This window comes from Podarcis vaucheri (assembly GCF_965113315.1).
Source record: "Podarcis vaucheri genome assembly, chromosome: 5".
NCBI classification, from domain to species: Eukaryota; Metazoa; Chordata; class Lepidosauria; order Squamata; family Lacertidae; genus Podarcis; species Podarcis vaucheri.
Genome location: NC_138763.1, coordinates 10,991,940 through 11,012,642, shown reverse-complemented (window position 1 = coordinate 11,012,642; position 20,703 = coordinate 10,991,940). Strand labels below are relative to the sequence as shown.

At 42.7% G+C, this 20,703-nt stretch overlaps 1 protein-coding gene and 1 pseudogene across 2 annotated transcripts in view; both read left to right on the top strand.

Annotated features, from left to right (window-relative positions):
• Window positions 1-20,703, top strand: part of LOC309533262 (uncharacterized protein) — a 464,396-nt gene that overhangs the window by 296,756 nt on the left and 146,937 nt on the right. The window lies entirely within an intron of this gene.
• Window positions 19,177-19,854, top strand: LOC309533690 (small ribosomal subunit protein uS7 pseudogene; annotated as a pseudogene). Its single transcript has one exon. The product of its transcript is annotated as a small ribosomal subunit protein uS7 pseudogene (transcript).

Below are 20,703 nucleotides of genomic sequence, written 5' to 3'. Positions count from 1 at the left end.
CATTCTTCCATTCTGATTTTCCACACACCCCACGCAACTACCACTGGTCTGCTTGTCATCACTGGGCTGTTAATGAACAGTAACTATCTTTACCCAGGCCTTGGACATCTATTTGTGTTTGTATGACCCACCCTATTATTATAATAATAATTTATTATTTATACCCTGCCCATCTGGCTGGTTTCCCCAGCCACTCTGGGCGGCTTCCAACAGGACATTAAAATACAGTCATATTGCTATGACTGTGGTTTGCTTAAGCTGTTTTTAATACAGAAATTTAAGTTGTCACCCGCCCTGAGACCTATTGGTGAAGGGCAGGTAATATATTCAATAACAACAACAACAAACACAAACATTCAAAATACAAAATGAATAATCAAATACAACCATAAAATAATTAAATACCTTACAGCTGCAGCATGTTAAAATTCCTATAGACTGTACATAATGATATTTTTCATACAGGTTGGCAAAATGTTTTGTGTGCATATATGTTTTGTTGAGAGTTGTGAAACTGCAGATATCTGTTGCTTGTTGTATATTTGCAGCTTTGTTTTCCTCTCACCAGCTGAAAACTGCCTACATCATCTTCCACTTCCCCCTTTGTCTTCACAACAGTCCTGTGAGGATGGGCTAGGTTGAGAGTTCATAGTTCAGACGCCTAAGTTGTGAAACTACACAAACTTAGAGTATTTTTTGCTTGCTGTTATTCAGCAGGGTTAGCAACTTTTGCTTATTTACTGTAAATATCAGGGCTATGAAAGGTTGCAGTTGAAGCAAGAAGGCTGCTTTTCTGCCTTTCTTTACATGATCTGTGAATGGCATAGCATAAGAACATAAAAACCTCCTACTTCATGCCAATGACCTGTCTAATCCAACATCCTGTTCTCAAAGTGACCAGCCAGATATGTAGGAGAAGCCTGGAAACAGGATCTGAGTGCAACACCAATTTCCCCTCCTGTGTTTCAAGCAACTAATATGCAGAAGCATACTGCCTCCAACCATGTAGGCAAAGCGTAACCACTGTGGCTATGTGCTATTCCTAGCCTTACCCTCCTTGAATCTATCTAACCCTCTTTCAAACTCATCCAATTTAGCGGCCATCATTGCCTCCCATTAATATCTTTTTTCCCCCACTCAAGGTTGTTTATACCCCCCTTTTTTCTATTTGCAATAGCCCTGTGAAGTAGGCTAGGTTAAGTGAATACAGGTTCCTAAGTAGCAGTTTTCCTCAACAGATTGTGGGAGGGATTGATGCAGGGACCCCAAACCACACGGTGTATTTGGCCCAGGGAATCCTATTTGCATCCCTGATACCCACATAGACAGCTCAACCCTTTGCATATGGTTCCAGGTGAAAAAGTCATTCAAAGTTATCATGATAGAATCACTTAATGCATAGGTACATGCCCTTTCATAGGTCATAGTAAAATAAGTAGGCTGATCAACCAGCTCCAGCTATCTTGCTTATATTCACTCCACACTTGATATCAGTAAGGACATAATTGGTCGCTCTAGAGATGATGATATCATCACATCACAGATAATTATTTTATGTTTGGGGGGGAGAGAAGTCGTAATTAATTATGGATTTATAATTAAGGCCCCATTGAGAAAATAATTTACAACAGGGATAACCTCATTTATTATGTGAGCATAAATAATAGATCCTCTCTCAACTTCATGGCACTTGTTTTGAAGTACAGAGCACTATCTGTTTTTTGTTGTTGTTTGAATGGGTGTATTCATGTATTTGAAATGTAAGTGTTTTGAAAGGAATCTCTTAGTCTTTTAAGCTTCCCCCTCTACCATGTTAGACATCAATAACCTGCCAGGAGGGTGGAGGAGATTATAGGAAGAAAGATGTTTTGTTGATACTCCTGCTTCTTTTTTAATTATGTGAAAACAGTGAGATGTTGTGAATGTGTGTTAATGTGCTAGGACAAAATCCAACCATAGTTTAAGCCCCCATTTATTTCAATGAGAGAGTTAAGCCTGTTCAATAAATCTTTGCCATTAACATCACTAGAGCTAAAGCATGTTTTATTTTAATTGGAACATCCCCTTACTATTGAATGTGTGATTTCAACACTCTATCTATAATGGCATTATTTATGATTCAATGGTGCATTATTTGTAGTATTCAAATGTGTGGTTTTTTTGTTTTAGCTCCCCCCCCCCCGAAAAAAAACAAAAAAGTACAACAGCTGATGGTTCATTTGAATGGTAATATAGAAGGGAATGATTAAGGCAGGGGTCAGCAACCTAAGGCCCATGGGCCAGAAGAAACCTATGGAGGTCGTTTGACCGGCCCATGAGCCACCCCCAACCCAACGCAGCGCGGGGACTTGCTTCCGTGGCACTGGAAATTGTGTCTGCGCATGCACAGATGCTGAAAATCGCATCTGCGCAGACACCGACACCAAAAATCACACCTGTGTACATGCAGACGCCGAAAATCACAGGCGGGCGTGATCCGGCCCAGGCATGATAAACCTTGCTGACCCCTGGATTAAGGTGTGCAGTTATGAGGTTGTTCACCCATGAGGAGGACAGCAGAGAATACTCCATTCTTAAGAAGGACCAATTTACTGCTAACCATTTACTGAGTAATAATAATTTTTCTGATGGAATGTGAAAACTTCCAAAACAATGGTAGTGTGATCATGTTAATTCTCCTGGAGATTTCTGAAGAGTTTGGATTTGGATTTGATATCCCGCCTTTCACTCCCCTTCAGGAGTCTCAAAGCGGCTAACATTCTCCTTTCCCTTCCTCCCCCACAACAAACACTCTGTGAGGTGAGTGGGGCTGAGAGACTTCAGAGAAGTGTGACTGGCCCAAGGTCACCCAGCAGCTGCATGTGGAGGAGCGGAGACACGAACCCGGTTCCCCAGATTACGTGACTACCACTCTTAACCACTACACCACACTGAGGCTTTCACTTCTCTTCTCTTCTCTTTCACTTCTCTTGACTATGGTATTCTTCTGAATAGTGTATGTGCATTTGGGTTTGTGGGCACTGTATTCCAGTGCCTCCCCTCCTATTTGGATGACCATTTCCAGAAGGCTGTGCTTAGAGATTACTGCTAAGGCATGTGACTTTTACACTGTGGGGTCTCCTCTTTTCTCCCACCCTTCTGAATATCTACATGAAACCTCTTAATGAGGTCAGCTGGAGATTCAAAGCAAGGTATCATCAAGTGTGTTGATAACACACAGCTCTACTACTTGTTTTCATCAGCCAGGTGGGGCAGTGGAAGCAACTTTAATCAGTAATGGACTGGTGGTGTCACAAGCTCTGTGGATAATTTTTGGCAGGACTGGTCAGAGGAGGAGAGACAAGAATTTAAAGTGAGACTCTAGGGAGGGGCACATTGCTCTAGGAGGTGCTGGTTGCTGATTTGGATGCATTGGAGAGGCCCAATGGGTTGTCTGCCTCGGTGTCATCGGATGATCCTAATGCATTGAAAGAGCTGTCTGATGCCAACAATGCCTCTCATCAGTGAAACACTCATCACCTCCAGGGCATTGTAGTGACTTTTGGAATAAAGCCTTCAACAATAACTGGGCTGTGAGTACTGTGTTCATGAGTGGGAGCCAGGACCAATAAACTGATGGACACAGTACGTCTTGGATAGAATTCTGTTGGTGCATAGTTCATCTTTCTGATGGTGTTCAACTTGTTCTGGAAGGGATGAGTTGTTGGACTCTCTTTAATGAATCAGATTCACAGGAGAAGAAATACACAGGGTTATTAGAAGCTTCAGAGAGCCAATTCAAAGTGCTGGTTATCACCTTTTAAGCCCTAAATGGTTTCAGACCTTGGTACCTCATGGGCCTCTTTCTGCCTGAGCCTGTCTGAACTTTACATTAATCACCAGAGTTCCTCTGTGTTCAGACTCTGAAGTTAGGTGAGTGGTGGCAGGATAGGACTTGATCAGCGTAGATGCCCTAGATGCAAAATGCCCCTAGGGAAGAATGATGGACACCAAAATTGATGTCTTTTTCAGAACCAGGTATAGAGTTAATTCCTTGCTCAGCCTTCCAGTATGATATGTCAGATAGTTTTAATAGAGATTGTTTTATTGGTTATATCAGCAGTGATGTGTGGGCATGGGCAGCTGCACAGAAGTGGCACCCCCTCCTGGGCCACTATGTTCACAGAGACATGGATGGGGTGGGGCAAGGCAGCTGCAAGCTGGGGGGACTCCGAGTTGTTGTTTGTGGCATCCTGTGCATGTGCACACACCTGCATGCACCAACACCACCCTGGGGTTTTTTCACCCTGCCCCATCCTCATCCTGGTGAACACAGTACAGCCATCACTGGGAGGGTGCAGCCGCTGCTACAGTATGTCCCTAGGCAACTACTGCTGAATTCTTCTGGATTCTATCCTTGCTGTGTTTCCAGTGTTAATTGTGGGTTTCAGTTGTTGAGCATTATTTGTTAAGTGCTGAGTATGGAGTGTGCTTGCTATTTTATTGTGTTGATATGCAGTTTTTAAGATTAGATTTTGAAATTGGAGGGCACCATATTGTTATAGATTTAGAGTAAACCCTATAAATTAATAAATTCTAGGATTGTGATTATTTGGGGTGGGAAGTGAGAAATATAAGCTGCAGAGGAATTCCTGGGCAGCCTGGCCAACCTAGGGCCATTAGGGAACAATAGAGGCCCACTGAGGGTCCTTGCCAATGCAAAAGAACTCCTTCCCCCCTGCCCTGAGGTGTGAACAGAGGCAGGGGTTTGAAGGGTTACCAAAGTAATGGGGCGTGTTTTTGAGCAAGGGTTTATGGGGAGGAGGAGGATGAAGAAGAAGGTTGAGATCCATCTTGAGCAGAGGACCGAAGGTTGCCTGCACTGCTGTGGACCATGCCATAAGATCTGGACTCCCTCTATACAGACTGAAGGTGCAAATAAGTGAATAAACCATATTTATTAAAGCACAACAGTCTCTGCTGTGTCTTCCATTCTCCAAAGGGACACAGACCCTGTGTGGGTGCCTGGGACCGCATGGGCTCTCACCACCACTCAGCAGAGAGGGGCAGGCACCCGGCTTTAGTGACAATATAGATATCCTAAACAATGGTATCATATGCTTATTAGCTTTCCTCCTGAATGAGGTGTTCCTGTTTCTGTACAAAGAAATGAGCACAATAAGCTATTTCACATTTCCACTAGAGTGTGCTTAATTAGGAGGGGAGAGGGGAGAAGCTTTCTGGGGAGCACTATAAGTCAGGCAGAAGGTGCTTATCACTGTGTGTATTTGTGTGCGCCTTCAGACAGCAAGTGATCTTTGCTTTTGCCATTTCTGTAGTGAAACCTGTCCCAAAGATTTGCAGGGCACAGCACCCTTCAAATGGAAATCCTTCCCCAGAAGGCTCGCCTGGTACCAGCCTTGATGTCTCTGCAGCACTAGGCAAATTTTTGTTTACTAGTCTACTGTCTTATAGCTGATCTATGTTTGTTTGTTTGTTTGTGTGGCTTATGTTGGATTTCTCTGATTTTGCAATCTCATATTGCAATATATTGTTCTTTTACTGAGTTTTATTGTATTTGTTATTATTCTTTTAATAGTGCAATCTGGTAAATTGGGACTGTGTAGTTCACATTATTGACTTTTCCTCCATACATGAATTTCCTGCATATAGAACACTAGCAGGACAAGGAGAACTAGGAGCAAATGTCCCTGACATGCTAGTTTTTTATGTGCAGGAAATGATGTACGGGCATGCATCCACATCTGTCTTCTGACAAGGCGTAGTTTAGATACAGTGTTACACCCCACCTCAAATGAGAAAATAGTCTGCAATTTACATAAGGATGTTCCTTGATTTCATGGAATATTTAGCATCCACTTGTGGATTTCTTTGATATTTTAGAAGAGAAAAATATTAATAGTAAGTTGCTTTGGATTGTTTAGGCAAGATAAAGCAAGTTACAAAGTATAATATCAATAATAATAATAATAATATTAATATTGAAGTCATCATAGAACATGAAGATATAAATCAAGTTGTAAAGACTTCAAAAACAATGGTCAATACCATTTTTAGCCCAGAGTTATTGTTAGGAATGAAATAGGTATAGAGAATCAAAACGAGGTCTCTACATCATATAATGTGAATGTGATTCTTAAAGGTTTGTGATGTCTGGTACTGTTAGATGGATATTGGCAGGTATTGTCAATGATGTATTTGGGAATGATGTATTTTTGCAGCCACAGTAAGTGCCATCATTCAGATGCCAGACCTGTGCTTAACACTGTGCCAATTTCTCCCTGATAAACCCTGACAGTACATTGTTCTCTTGTCAAGGGGCATTATCCTACCAATTCAGCAAAAAAAAAAAAATTTTTTTCTTCATTTGGACAGTACATCTTACAGACATTCCCTTCTTCTATTGATTTGTTTTCTCCTACCCCTTTCTCCTTCTTTTGTTTTCTTATCATAGCTTCAGGTTATTAAGTGCAAAGTATTGATGGGAATGGATGGGTTTTGGTCGATGGAGAGCTAATGCATCCCTAATCCGGCCATTGTTACAGAGTTGTGCTTTACTCTGGGTTCCTGATGGGGGGGGGGAAAGGTGCAAAGCTGTTGATCCTCGTTTTATTTGTCACAAACCCATCCATCAATCAAGCACAGGCATGTCTGCATGCTGAATGACATGTGGGTCTCAGCTGAAAAAACTCGATAACAGTGTATTGTCAGGTTGCTCACTATTTTTCTCCCGATAAGAAATACATTTGACTGAAATAGATAAGCATGGGACTACTAAAGACTTGGAGAGAGAGAGAGAGAGAGAGAGAGAGAGAGATACATGGCAACAGAGGCTATAGATCTTGTGTGTGTTAATGATACTTATGAGTAAATAAAATATGAGAAAGCATTCTACATACAACATGCCTTAGGTCTGTGATGTGCTCAGAGAATGGGTTATGTGAGTGTTAAAATAATCATATTTCATAGCTTGCTGCCTAGGCTTAAGCAACAGCCAAATTTATCCTCTCCAGATACATATGCAAGTGTGCTCAAATACATCTAAGAATATAGAAGAAGACTTTTGAAAAGCAACACTAGCAAAGGAATTTACCCACTTTAAAAAATAAGAATGGTTCCCTAAATAATTTTAAACACTAATTCTTGTCTGCTTGTTTATGTAGAGCTAATAGATTTATACGCAACAGTGTCAACATGGGTTCTGCTATTATTCCTTTCACTCTCATTGCTAGTTTTTTGTCATTAAAAGCACTGGGGAAAATAATCTTATATAAATACACGCACATACCATTTTTTCCTCATTGTGTGTAGATAGTTGCCCTTGGATATACTTTTACAGAAAAACACTTGATTGGTGTAATTTTAGCAACCAATATTTTGGCCCTAAAAGTGAATATTGTAAACTGTGAAGATGACCTAGAAATTCATTGGCAATGGTAACTGGCCTGCAACCCTTCTTCAGAGACACTAAGATGAACATGTTGTAGCCCGAAGAACTAGTGCACTTTGTAAGTAAGCCATTTTCCTCTCTCTCTCTGCTTAGTGACTAGGGGCTAGAAAACTACAAAAATCAATGTGGGAGTGCTTTAGATTTGTTTGGTAAATTACATGTGCTTGGCTGCTCTATTGTATCTGGCCCATATTCCATACTATATATTTTTAGATGGAACGGCTACATAATGCATAGACTCACTATTGATTTTTATAGATTTAACAGCATTTGAATTGGACCCAATGAGAAAGCAAGGAGTTACTTAAGAAAAGCTGCTTGTTGAACCTGGGGACGTGCCCATTAATGCTGGTAAATGTTTGTGTCTTGAGAGGCTGTAATTCCAATGTGTATTTTTTTTACAAAAAAAATGCACAGGCAAAATCTAACCTAACAAAAGAAATCAGAATTCAAGTATTTTGTGCAAGCTTTGCTGAAGAAAATACTGTTTCCTTCTTATTCATGTGAATGGCTTTAAACATATGCACTTTGAAAACTACTCCATGGATAGCACAGAGGCTGGGCAGAAAGAGGATGGAAAAGGTAATAATAATACCTCAATAAGGGCATATTAAAATCAGCCAGGGTTTAACCCTGCTTTTATTTTGACTAATTGGCTATGTTATTAATTAATATTTAATTGATATGAACAATTTAAAGTATAGGCAAAAAAATATTCTGGCTGCTGGAAAAAAATTCCCAACTAGTGCTTGATAAATCCAATACAATCCCAGCAAATGCAAAAAAAAAAAAAAAATGCTTGAGCAGAAAGAAGTGACCTGTCTTCATCTCAGTGTGAGTTGTCAAGGTCAAGATACCAATTTTATATGATCAGCACTGGCTGCTAGTTTGTTTCTGGGTCCAGTTCAAGGGGTTCTGGTTTCCATCTATTTATCTTGGGTGCAGTCTATCCGAACAGCTTGACCACTCCCTAAGATCTGTTGGGGAGTCTCCTCTTCATGTCTCTGTGGTGGCCAAGGCAAAGCTAATTAGCAGGTGTGAGAAAGCCTCCTCTGTGGCCACGCCATTCTAAACTATGGGATATCCTACCTTGAGATGTCCATTCAGCTCCCTCTCTCCCTGTCTTCCTCACCCAGCTGAGACATTTTAAAAGATTAAAAGAAACTGCTGCTTGCGGAAGGTGCTGCTTGCGGTGACGGCTGTGGGTAATATGGCGCCCTGCACAAGGCCAAAATTTGACACACACCCCAAGCCCTTGCGCTACCTTCCCAAAGCTGGGTAAGACAGGCATGGGGCTTTGGGAAGGAGACGTGAGGCTCTGACAGGGTCCCAGAGCCCTCCCACCTCCTTCCCAAAGCTAGAAAGCACTAACAAGGCTTTGGGAAGGAGGAAGAAGGACTCTAGGAACCTGTCAGAGCCTTGCAGCTCCTTCCCAAAACCTGGCACCTCACTTACCTGGCTGTGATAATAATAATAATAATAATAATAATAATAATAATAATAATTTTTATTTATACCCTGCCCTCTCCAGCCAAGGTTGGGCTCAGGGCGGCTAACAAGCAATAATAAAAACAAGTTGAATGAATACAGCTTAAAAACAAAATTAAAATACAACATTAAAATATTGAAACATTAAAATATTAAAATGTAGCCTCATCGCAGGAGGAGAAGGAAAAGAAAAAAGAAAGAGAAGGAGGGAATCAAATTGGCTCCAAGCCAAAGGCCAGGCGGAACAACTCTGTCTTACAGGCCCTGCGGAAAGAAATCAGATCCTGCAGGGCCCTGGTCTCATGAGGCAGAGCGTTCCACCAGGCCGGAGCCAGTGTTGAAAAGGCCCTGACTCTGGTTGAAGCTAATCTAACTTCCTTAGGGCCCTGGACCACTAGGGTGTTGCTATTTATGGACCTTGAGGCTCTCCGTGGAGCATACTAGGAGAGGTGGTCCGCCTCTCCAGCTCAGCACCCCCAGTTCATGTGCACAGCTTGTGTAGCCCTTGATCCACCCCCGGTGCTTTTAGAAGTATCCCTGCCCATGACACAAAACCATGTATAGTGAAAGCAGAGGTGGGAAGGGAATCAAAGAGAAATGAAAACACCAACATGTTTTAATATAATAGCATCTTACGTTGACTAAACGGTATCTCTTGTGACCATTTTACTTGCATTGCTGAATGCGTTTTAAAATATTTGTCGATATTTCTCCTGAATTTTCCACGTCTTTTTCTGAAGGCCTTTAAGGGCCAGTTATGCACTTCCTTCTGGAAAAGTATATTATTTACAATAATGATACATTTAGGAAAAAAGAATAACACTCTGATTCCAGACCCTATGCTGAAGTGCCTGTACAAAGCAGTACCCAAGAAATACTTTAGTGATTATTTTCGCATCCAAGAGTAGTTTATTACTACACTTTGAAAACATTTCTATGAAACATTTCAATATTAAAGTAATCACAGATTTAAAAGACTGCCACGCAGAGAACATAGCATGCTTGTCAATCAGTCATTTTAGTACAACACAATATCTACTACACTTCACCAAATAGAATTCAAGTTACATTTTAATTTGTACCTAATAATAGGCTGTTCATAGAATCATAGAATCATAGAGTTGGAATAGACCACAAGGGCCATCGAGTCCAACCCCCTGCCAAGCAGGAAATGCCATCAGAGCACTCCTGACATATGGTTGTCAAGCCTCTGCTTAAAGACCTCCAAAGTAGGAGACTCCACCACACTCCTTGGCAGCAAATTCCACTGTCGAACAGCTCATACTGTCAGGAAGTTCTTCCTAATGTTTAGGTGGAATCTTCTTTCTTGTAGTTTGGATCCATTGCTCCGTGTCCGCTTCTCTGGAGCAGCAGAAAACAACCTTTCTCCCTCCTTTATGTGACATCCTTTTATATATTTGAACATGGCTATCATATCACCCCTTAACCTCCTCTTCTCCAGGCTAAACATGCCCAGCTCCCTTAGCCGTTCCTCATAAGGCATCGTTTCCAGACCTTTGACCTTTTGGTTGCCCTCCTCTGGACACGTTCCAGTTTGTCAGTGTCCTTCTTGAACTGTGGTGCCCAGAACTGGACACAGTACTCCAGGTGAGGTCTGACCAGAGCAGAATACAGTGGCACTATTACTTCCCTTGATCTAGATGCTATACTCCTATTGATGCAGCCCAGAATTGCATTGGCTTTTTTAGCTGCCGCGTCACAATGTTGGCTCATGTCAAGTTTGTGGTCAACCAAGACTCCTAGATCCTTTTCACATGTACTGCTCTCAAGCCAGGTGTCACCCATCTTGTATTTGTGCCTCTCATTTTTTTTGCCCAAGTGCAATACTTTACATTTCTCCCTGTTAAAGTTCATCTTGTTTGTTTTGGCCCAGTTCTCTAATCTGTCAAGGTCGTTTTGAAGTGTGATCCTGTCCTCTGGGGTATTAGCCACCCCTCCCAGTTTGGTGTCATGTGCAAATTTGATCAGGATGCCCTTGAGTCCATCATCCAAGTCATTGATAAAGATGTTGAATAAGACTGGGCCCAAGACAGAACCTTGTGGCACCCCACTAGTCACTCTTCTCCAGGATAAAGAGGAACCATTGATGAGCACCCTTTGGGTTCAGTCAGTCAGTCAGTTACAAATCCACTGAGTGGTAGCATAGTCAAGACCACATTTTACAAGCTTCTTTACAAGAATATCATGGGGCACCTTGTCGAATGCCTTGCTGAAATCAAGGTAGGCTACATCCACTGCGTTCCCTTCATCTACCAGGCTTGTAATTCTGTCAAAAAACGAGATCAGGTTAGTCTGACATGACTTATTTTTCAGAAATCCATGCTGACTATTGGTGATCACAGCATTCCTTTCTAGGTGCTCACAGACTGTTTGCTTAATGATCTGCTCCAGAATCTTCCCCGGTATTGATGTCAGACTGACTGGGTGATAATTATTTGGGTCCTCTCTTTTCCCCTTTTTGAAAATAGAGACAACATTTGCCCTCCTCCAGTCTGCCGGGACTTCGCCTGTTCTCCAGGAATTCTCAAAGATGACTGCCAGTGGTTCTGAGATCACATCTGCCAGTTCTTTTAATACTCTTGGATGCAGTTCGTCTGGCCCTGGAGACTTGAATACATCTAAAGTAGCCAAGTATTCTTGTACTATCTCCTTAGGTATTCTGGGCTGTGTTTCCTCTGCTGAATCATTTGCTCCAAATTCTTCAGGTCGGGCATTGTTTTCTTTATCGGAGAAGACTGAGGCAAAGAAGCCATTGAGGAGTTCAGCCCTTTCTGTGTCCCCTGTTTGCATTTCACCATCTTCTCCTCTGAGTGACCCCACTGTTTCTTTGTTCTTCCTTTTGCTACGGACATACCCATAAAACCTGTTTTTGGTTTCAGGAGCAGCAATAATTTAACTCAAGAAATATGAGCCGTTTCACATGCCATGTACTTGTAATCTGTGTGGAAACTGAGGGGAAATGCAAATTCTAAATCTGATGGGTTTCTCAAACTCTAATCAATGAATGTGAATTTGATGAAATGGCATTGGCTATAAAGAAGCTTTGGTTTCTGGTGGCAATACTGCAGTTTGGGATTTGAGAATTAGGTTTCATAGCCAGAGGATCCTAGATGGTCAAATGTTAATGGGCAAGAATAAATTTAAGCTTCTAGGTGGAAATTATGAGGTCCAATTCTTCATTTGCCATATTTGGATTCAGTTTTAAATGTCACTTCATAATATTAACTCAGTGTCTGATGTCTAAGAATGCTTATATTAGTACTTTGGTCAGCTGAGAGAGAACTAACTACAGGAAGCATATGCTGATTTCTCTCGCATCTCTTTTCTTTTTACTTTAACAATGATTTTCTGTCTAAGAACTAAAATGCTGAAGAACCATCCCACGAATCTATTTTCCTCTCTAGGGATTTGAAAACATAGATCTCAAGTGCTGTAATAAATTTATCTGCCTGGCTGATAGAGCCCACTTTAACAGAATAGTCACAGAAGCGGATTTAGGGCAGCAGTACAGCCGCACTGGGCACACAGCCAAGGAGAGCACCTTCTCAAAGCCTGGTAAGCACTTGCCCGATTTGGGGAAGGAGTCATGAGGGATCTGACAGGGTCCTAGCTTCTTCCTTCTTCCTTCCCAACATCGGGCAAGTGCTTATTGGCCTGCAAGTGTTTACTGGGCTCTAGGACCCTGCCATGGAGTTTTAGTTAAAGCTATGGTTTTCCCAGTAGTGATATATGGAAGTGAGAGCTGGACCATAAAGAAGGCTGGTCACTGTAGAATTGATGCTTTTGAATTATGGTGCTGGAGGAGAGTCCCATGGACTGCAAAAAGATCAAACCTATCCATTCTGAAGGAAATCAGCCCTGAATGCTCACTGGAAGGACAGATCTTGAAGCTGAGGCTCCAATACTTTGGCCACCTCATGAGAAGAGAAGACTCCCTGGAAAAGACCCTGATGTTGGGAAAGATGGAGGGCACAAGGAGAAGGGGGCGACAGTGGACAAGATGGTTGGACAGTGTTCTTGAAGCTACCAGCATGAGTTTGACCAAACTGCGGGAGGCAGTGGAAGACAGGAGTGCCTGGCATGCTCTGGTCCATGGAGTCATGAAGAGTCGGGCACGACTAAAGACTAAACAACAACAACAACAACAACAAGGTCCCTGCCAGAGCCTCACTCCTCCTTCCCAAAGCCTGGCTTAAGCCGGCACCGTGAGACTGGGGGGTGGGCATCAAGTGTTGACCTTGCACAGGGTGGCAGATTACTAAGGTCTGCCCCTGGTAGTCATAGGGAAGCAGTAGATGTGACTCAGGGTGGGGTTATACAGTCTGAAGCCCCAGTTTCTTCATGGTACTTACTGAAATCTATTTAGGGCCAGTGGCGGACTTTGAGCTCTCAGATTTCAGCAGCACCCTGTGCATCGCTAAAATTTGCCCCCCCCCTGCCTCTTGCACTCCATTATAGAGCGTTATTGTGGCACACCCTGCAGCATAGTGCCCAGTGCAACCGCACCAGTCACACTACCCTAAAACCACCTCTGTTAGGGCAATAGGTAACAGACAGTGAACAGAGCACCCTGTCTGGCTGTCCGCCTTTTCTTACTTTACTTTACTTTTCTTCTCATCTCATACCGGCTGTCCTGTTGGAACCTGGGGGTAAAATCATTAGCACCTACCCACCTCCCAACAACAAGAGTTGAGGATCTGCACATTACAGCTATTAAATATTTATGCTAGTGTGAAGGTAGAAGGTAGAACCTTGGACCTACAGGAAATCCTTTTTAAGCCCCAATGCCTTGTTACCTTCTGGGCATCCTTCCAAGGGCCACATGCCATTGAATGTAAATTTAATATTTGTAGGCTAGTTTCTACACACAGTTTCACAGCCCTCTCTGTCCTAACCTCCTGACAAGCAAGAGCCAGTTATCACTGTTCAGTGATACATTCCAGCTTGACAAAAGCACTCAGTGTACAAAGCAGATCCAGTGAGAAGTATGGTCTGGAGAGACTCCCAAGGGCCAGATAGAGAGGCCTGGAGGCCACATTCAGCTCACAGTCCTCAGGTTCTCGACCACAGACCTACATGTCTGCTGTCATCTCTCACGTGGATCTGAGGCCGCCAAGGTCTGAGCTGATACAGACTGCTGTACAATAGCGATATGTATACCATCTCTCCTAACACGTTGATACAATCCTTTTTAGAGGATCAGAACTTTTAGAAGCTTTCATGAGAACTAATTTGTCGTTCCCCTCTCTCGTGGCACATAGAAGAGACTTGTGTAACATATTGGCTATTAGGACTTGGATTCTTAAAATGGAGAGTGTGGGAAGGTGGATGAGAAATAATTACAACTGCATTTCATTGGCAGTAAATGTGCTGCGCGCTCTGGAGTTCATCTCTTAACTATGTATCATTATCCACTGAGGTCTCCCTGGCTTGCTGTGTGCCCAACACTGAATCCATTTCTTTCATCTGTTAGAAAGTGGCTATATTGTGTAGTAAAACTTATCCTTTTGTGAGGCTACAGAAAACATTCCTAAGCTCTATGGCCGCCAACCTCTTAAGTAAATAGCTGCAGCTCTGTTCTTTGCAACTGCCATGGCACCTATCAAAAGTCAGTCCAAGTGGTGGATGTCTAGTGGCTGTCCAGGAACACTTGAGAGGTTAAAGACTTTGAGAACGGAGAAAGCAACTTGAAAAATGTAAATGAAAGCAAGACAGCTAGTTCATTGTCTTTCTTTCTTTCTTTCTTTCTTTCTTTCTTTCTTTCTCTCTCTCTCTCTCTCTCTCTCTCTCCTCCCCCCTTCCTTCCCTCCCTCCTCCTCCTTTTTTTTAAAAAAAAAGAGCGAAGTGCTTTGTGATTTCTCTGTGAAATGGGTGCCATGTGGAATCTTGTTACAAATATATAGTTCCAAGGGGAGAAAAATTGACTTAAAGCACATTGTGAGAGCTGCTTATTGAAGCATCAAGGACCTATGGCTCAGAGTGTCGTAAGATACAGTTTTTCCTGCTGGCATTGCTGGGAATAAACAGACACAAGACACTCACGCGTAAAGTTGCATGCACTGCTTGTCATTACCCATGAGGCATGCTGTGAAAAATAGAGTAATCATCTCACCAGTTCTAGTGGGTGAATTGCGCGGCTATAATTGTGCGGTATGTCTCATCTTCTACTTGCTGAGCAAGGAGAGCTTCTCCTCTACATGGTAGAGGCTCCTGTTTCCCTAAATGAAGCTCATGGGTTGAATGAAGTTTTTCCCCCTCGCCAGGCTAACTTTTTTGTTGGTTCCTTTTCTCCATTGCTGGGTCCTAGGGAAATAATCTGTTTGCACATACTCAGTGAATTAACTCATAATTGGAAATGAGCTAGGGTCATTTCTTCCTCCAGGGCAATATGATGACCCTCCCTTGCATACCTCTCAAGGGTTGACAGAGGAGAATAATTACATCACACTTCTCAAAAAAAAATAACATTTTCAAATTATGAATATTCAATAGAAACTACTACTGTTATGAGTCCCACTTCCTGCATACAACAAACTGGATAATACCAGCTGGCCCATGAAGTAGGGTGAGGTAGCCGCCTTGGGCAGTGGATCTGGACCCCCTGGGAGGTGCAGCAGATCCACCTGTTGCTGCCTCTGCTGTTGTCTCCTCATCCTCATCCTCCACCACCTCCTCCTCTCATCCCAATGCTGATCTTCACTTTCCCTTTTCATTCTGAGGCTGATCTTCACTCTCCACTTTCTTCTTCACTCCCTGCTTTAATTCTGATGCTGATTTTCACTCCCCATTAAAAAAGAACTGTAGAGACACATACTGTATTTGCAAGTAGTGCATTTGGCTGAATTGTGATGTACTTGCTGCATTGCTTGCTCACTTTGTTTTTAATTGTATTTTCATGTCTTTTAGAGCCTGTCTTGTGCGGGCACTGTGTTCTGAAAGACAGGTTTTACAAATAAAAATCTTCTAAATAAATAAAATCATGCTTTGATTGGCTGGTGGAAGTGGAAATGCTGTATCTGAATCCTAGGGTTGGCCCTACCATTCGTAGAGTGAGACAGCTGTCTCAGGCAGCAGATGCTGAAGGGTATTGTTTAGGGACCGCTTTGTGAGTCCCACTTGTCCTTCCCTACATTCTCTGTTGTTGTCCTTAGGTGTGGTGAAGAGAATATGTTGGACTAATCTAAGAAAAGTTCCACATTGGAATACTGGCAGGTCTCCATATGCTTATGAATAATCATAAGTTGATTATTCAATACTTAGTGATTTGCAGCTGAATGTGAGAGCCAATTCCAGGGGTGGAGCTTGATAATATAGAATTCTGTGCGAGGTCAAAATTTGGCACCACCGCCCAGCTATTGCGCTGCCTTTTCAAAGCCAACTAAGCAAGTCTCTGGACTTTGGGAAGAAGGCATGAGGCTCTGGCAGCATCCTAGAGCCCTTCCATCTCCTTTTCAAAGCTGAGCAAGTGCTAACTTGGCTTTGGGAAAGAGGTGGGAAAACACCCCTTGGACCCTGAACCCTGTGCAAGGAAACTGGTCACACTGCCCTAAATCCACCTCTGCCAACTCTATGGAAGAGCATTATGTTGGAGGGGATGGGTATTGAAACAAAAGTTCTACTTGTGATGTTTGATTCATGAGTGAACCATATTTCTGGATGGAACTCTCCTCACCAAGAGCATTGCACCAGACTCATGATAATTTGATTGCACATTCTGTATTTGGAGAATATTAGAATATTTAGTTATTTTCACAAATATGGAAATTGGCATGTCAACCCAACAGAATCTGATGCAAATTAAAACAAAACAGTGCTAGGTTAAAATATGGCTGAGGGGTTGTCCTATTCTAGATTGCATTTTGAAGTTCTTCAGTGGTTTTTAAAAATCTGGGTTCCAATAAATCCTTAGGTTCTTTGGAAGCTGCAGATTGTAAACACACATTTCTTCTGCTTGAGTGTTACTTTTGCCTCAAGAAGCTGTTGTAAGATCTGTCACAATCATGTATAAAGTAATCCCATATTGTCCACCATGATTATAAGAAGAGAAGAGTTTGGATTTGATATCCCGCTTTATCACTATCCAAAGGAGTCTCAAAGCGGCTAACATTCTCCTTTCCCTTCCTCCCCCACAACAAACACTCTGTGAGGTGAGTGGGGCTGAGAGACTTCAGAGAAGTGTGACTAGCCCAAGGTCACCCAGCAGCTGCATGTGGAGGAGCAGAGACGCGAACCTGGTTCCCCAGATTACGAATCTACCGCTCTTAACCACTACACCACACTGGCTCTCAACATTGTCTATATCACTCAGGACCCCCTCAACAGCCCCAAATTCTTTTCTTTTCTTTTCTTTTCTTTTCTTTTTTTCTTTTCTTTTCTGGAAGTGTTTGGAATTGAAGTGATTCTGAAGGGTAGTATTTTGAACTGGAAACACTCAAAGGGAATATTTTCATTTTATTTATTTATTCAAATTGTATACTGCCCTTCAGCCATAGATCTCAGGTCAGTTCACAGCATAAAAATACAAGATAAAACACAAAATAAATAATAAAAACAAAACAGTAATGAATTTTGTTAGCTTTGTTGAGCTTTCTGTCAATGAAATTGGTCAGAACCCACTGTTGGCATCTAATTTAGCAAAGAATTTGGACTTGCCTTCTCAACTGGCATGGGATACAGTTCTCTTCTATATTTCAATTGGGAATAATCAACACAGATCCATATCAGTAATAACCATTGGACCGCACCAATCTGTGGGATCACCAACAGGTTCAGTGACCTCTATTTCCATTTCTTCCAGCTTTTTCAAGAGTGAAATTGGCACTTGTCTGGGAACAAATATGGAAAAAATGGAATGTGGTTTCAGATTAATTTTATTCGAAGTTCCTATCCTAGACCCTGGAAGAGTGTGGGATAGTCTGTGTGTGGATTGACTGCTGACAATGTTTAATGCCATTTATCCCAGCCATTTAAGCAACACCAGGTCCTCATATGCTCTGAGTCTTAACAGGCATTGATCTCACATAAACAACTTTTCTTTCTTCACCATTACAATGCATAGTTGCTTTGAACCTTTCCACTGTTGCAGAGTGTTTCTCTCATTGTTGCTTTAGGTTTTTATCTGACTCTAGAAAGCTCTATCTTGAATGTAGTCTAAATTGTCAGTGAGATAACTGTGACATCCACTCCAGAGTCTAGCTTACATTCAACTGGGTACCCATCCACATTTGTTTGTGCTGCCACACTCTCATATTAACTACTGTATTGTCTGCCAATTATTCCAGAAAGTATTTATTTGTTGTACTGTTACTCCTGCAAAACATGCTCTTGTAAAATGTCTCATTTACATGCAGTTGCAGCAAACAGAACCTTCTGGTGGACAATTTTCCATTCTGGGTTTTTCTGTTTCACCACTGTAATTTTCCCTCCCTGTTTTTTGGTATGCCTGCTAAAATTCCCCGTACCTCCCATTAGCAGCATGTGTGGTGGGCCATGGAGCTGCCCTTCTGACACTGGCATCACTGCTGCTTACCTACACAGAGCTGGGGCAGGGCAGCTTGGTGGTGAGGTTAAGGGCACTGGTGGAACCAATCCAGCACTCCTAATACAGCCCCAGCCTTGCTACTGCTTTGTCCCACCCCAGCCTGATAAGCAGCAGTGACACTGGTGTTGAGAGGGTGGGTCTTCCCCACCACACATGCTGCTATTAATACCTCTGAAAACTCTTTGTTGTGGCTTTTCCTTCAGCGTATGAACACCATCTACCGTATTTTTTGCACCATAACACTCACTTTTTTCCTCCTAGAAAGTAAGGGGAAATGTCTGTTCGTGTTATGGAGGGAATGCCTACGGGTGGCATGCCAACGGATTTTCCTCCTCTAAAAACTACGTGCGTGTTATGGTCGGGTGCGTGTTATAGAGAGAAAAATACGGTACCTGCTGTCATTACTGCCATGGAGGTCTAATTGTTGCTTCCTAACTCTCTCATGGTGCCTCACAGTAGTGACTAGGGAAGGGAGAGAGATTTGATTCAGTTCTCATTTAAAGCTGAATTTATCAAATCTGCACTTTCAGAAGCAACCTGAAAACTGGAACATAGCAATCTGTTGAAATTCTCACTTACCTGAAATTTTCAATGCAGTTCTCCAACCAAACCAAGTTTATAAATATATGGGGAAAGTGTGCATAAAAATGAATATATTAGCTTTTCTGCCTCTGCAAGCGAGCGGGACACGGGGAGGACTCCATAATGACTGACTGGGAGACAGTCCCTGCTGTGGCAGAGACCCCTGATATCAAGTTGTTTGGAAAATGGGGCACAGATGATGTGCAGATCAGTGACATCTCCTTGCAGGATTATATTGCAGTGAAGGAGAAATATGCCAAGTATTTGCCACACAGTGCTGGGCGCTATGCTGCCAAGCGCTTCTGCAAAGCCCAGTGTCCTATTGTTGAGCGCCTCACTAACTCAATGATAATGCATGGATGCAACAATGGCAAGAAGCTCATGACTGTTCATCATCAAGCATGCCTTTGAGATCATTCATTTGCTCACAGGATAGAACCCCTTTCAAGTCCTGGTGAATGCCATCATCAACAGTGACCCTCATGAAGACTCTACCTGTATTGGTTGAGCTGGCACAGTGAGGAGACAAGCTGTTGATGTGTCACCTTTCCATCGTGTCAGTCAGGCTCTCTGGTTGCTCTGCACTGGGGCTCATGAAGCTCGTGAAGCTGCCTTCTGCAACATAAAGACCATAGCTGAGTGCCTAGCAGATGAGCTGATCAATGCAGCTAAGGGTTCCTCCATCAAGAAGAAGGACGAGTTGGAGCATGTGGCCAAGTCCAACCATTAAGAGCTGCTGTTGCAGGATATCCAAAGCAAATAAATTCTCATTTTCAAAATAAAATAAAAATATGAATATATTAGTGAAAATAACCTGCAAAAACGTGTTCATTAGTCTATATCAGTGGTTTCCAATTAGGGGTCCAGGGATCCCTGGAGATAGGCAGAACACACCTAGGGAGTCTGTGGCCCCATCCCTTCCCCCTCCAAATTATTTTCACAAATTTTGGAGAGACGTGGGTGGCGCTGTGGGTTAAACCACAGTGCCTGGGGCTTGCTGATCAGAAGGTCAGCCGTTTGAATCCCCATGATGAGGTGAGCTCCTGTTGCTCAGTCCCAGCTCCTGCCAAGCTAGCAGTTTGAAAGCACATCTAAGTGCAAGTAGATAAATAGGTACCGCTCTGGTGGGAAGGTAAACGGCGTTTCCGTGCGCTGCTCTGGTTCGCCAGAAGCGGCTTAGTCATGCTGGCCACATGACCCAGAAGCTGTACGCCGGCTCCCTCGGCCAATAAAGTGATATGAGCGCCGCAGCCCCAGAGTCGGTCACAACTGGACCTAACGGTCAGGGGTCCCTTTACCTTTATCACAAATTTTATGGTCTGTTTTAGTGCTGTGTGATTTTTCAATATATTGGTCAAAATTGGTTTTGCAATCACACCACGATAGTGATTTTGACCTGGCAGTATGCAGCAATATATCACTTCTCGGCAAGGGAGAACAGGGCAGCCAATTTCATGGCACTGCCAATATTGCATGATAATCTCAGCCGATAATCTGAGCTGCCTTCCCTCATGCTGAGCGAGACCAGGGCAGCCAATAATGCTGCAGTTTTCCCTCACGCTGAGGGAAAACAGGGCACTCCGATTGTGAGGTGCTTCCTTCCCCTCACGCTGATGGAGAA